This window comes from Triticum dicoccoides, chromosome 2B (genome assembly GCF_002162155.2).
Source record: "Triticum dicoccoides isolate Atlit2015 ecotype Zavitan chromosome 2B, WEW_v2.0, whole genome shotgun sequence".
NCBI classification, from domain to species: domain Eukaryota; kingdom Viridiplantae; phylum Streptophyta; class Magnoliopsida; order Poales; family Poaceae; genus Triticum; species Triticum dicoccoides.
The window spans coordinates 61,197,072-61,198,359 of NC_041383.1; positions in this window are offsets into that span (position 1 = coordinate 61,197,072).

Here is a 1,288-nt window from a genome sequence, read left to right on the forward strand (position 1 = left end):
GATGGCAGCTTCAGATTGATTCTCATACCAAGGGTGCCATCTTTGGAAGCAATAGTTCTAAGTTTTATAAAGAACCATGTTATATTTGCTTGCTTTTTCTTGTATAACCAACAAATATTTCAAATATTTGTTGTGATTAGAATTATGACAACATCGGTGTTCATCACTATTCTTTTTGGACTTGAATAGATATGTCTAAATTACACATAATGTGTATGAGCAAAGCATTATAGTTTGACTTTCATGTCTTTCTTGGTAGTCACCTTAGTACTATGTTGCTGTCTTCATGTCTTTCTCATGGCCTTATTAAAGATCTGTGGTTGATATTTTTGTAGCACATTTCTTACAAGATCTCCTGTAAGGCTATAATTTTAAATTCAAAAAGCATTTTTAGTTGGGATAAGGAAGGAAGAAAGAAAAGGATAGCGCTTTAACGGTAAGTCGCCGATATAGCCCGTGGCAACGCACAGGCGTTTTACTAGTATTATGAGGGAGGGAGTATATTTTACAGGATCTAATGATTTGTTTTTACTATGTGTTGCTGATCATGATCCCCATTTCCTGTGCGCCCTCTTCATCTGAATCATTTCCTTTTGTTCCCTTCGCTTCACTGCATCAGCTCTCCATCTCTCTACTATCCAGTTGACATGCCTCAAAAAGTTCGAATTCCCTTCATCAATTTGCACGACACTAAGGACCATACAATTCTCCACAGAGAACTTGGCACGGTAAACCTCAGGGCTACCCAGCTCCATCAACTCAAATTGTATCTTGACATTTTTCAGACAGTTTTGCAAGCAATTGAGCCCGCAACCAGCCTCAAGGAGTTCATCATTGTCATTCTCGAGCATGAGCGGAACATTCTCTTTCGAGTCGCACCTCTTGAACAAACCCATAGACACATCGAAATCAAATAAGGGTACCTCCCTACTGATCATGTTAGGAAGTCTGTAATACCAAGGATGTGTAGTAATCCGAATCTGCAAGTCGTGGATTGCAGGACAACATTGAAGTAACTTGGAGATGATGGCAGCAACGTCGTTTCTGCGCCCTGTGCCATAGGACAGTTGGAGCTCTAGCCGTTCAAGACCGGGAAAAGTGACCAAGTGCTCTGGTCTCATGCTCTTCTTGCGACTCGCTGTGATGCAATCGATGTTTTGCACCTTCAATCTGATGGCCTTTGCATGCTGAAAGTTGCGAAGGAATTGCCAGAATGGAGCGAAGCGTACCTCGACCCATTTACCGTCCTCCTCCTCTTCCTCGTACATCAATTCGAGAGTCAAATCGA